Below are 334 nucleotides of genomic sequence, written 5' to 3'. Positions count from 1 at the left end.
AATGAGGACGAGAATGAGGACGAGAATGAGGACGAGAATGAGGACGAGCATAGGATGAGAATAGGAAGAGGACGAGGATAAGGATGAGGATAGCATGAGGATGAGAATGTGGAAGAGGATGAGGATGAGGATGAGCATCAGGCTGAGGAGGACGATGAGGATAAGAGGTGGATGAGAATGAGGATGAGTTTGAGGATGAGGATTAGGATGAAAGACGAGGATGAGGAAGAGGAAAGGATCGGGATGAGGAAGAGGATAGGATGAGGATGAGGATGAGGATGAGGATGAGGTTAGGATGAGGATGAGGATGAGGATGAGGATGAGGATGAGGATG

Source organism: Lupinus angustifolius, chromosome LG07 (genome assembly GCF_001865875.1).
Source record: "Lupinus angustifolius cultivar Tanjil chromosome LG07, LupAngTanjil_v1.0, whole genome shotgun sequence".
NCBI lineage: Eukaryota > Viridiplantae > Streptophyta > Magnoliopsida > Fabales > Fabaceae > Lupinus > Lupinus angustifolius.
Note: the sequence above shows the minus strand (reverse complement) of the source record.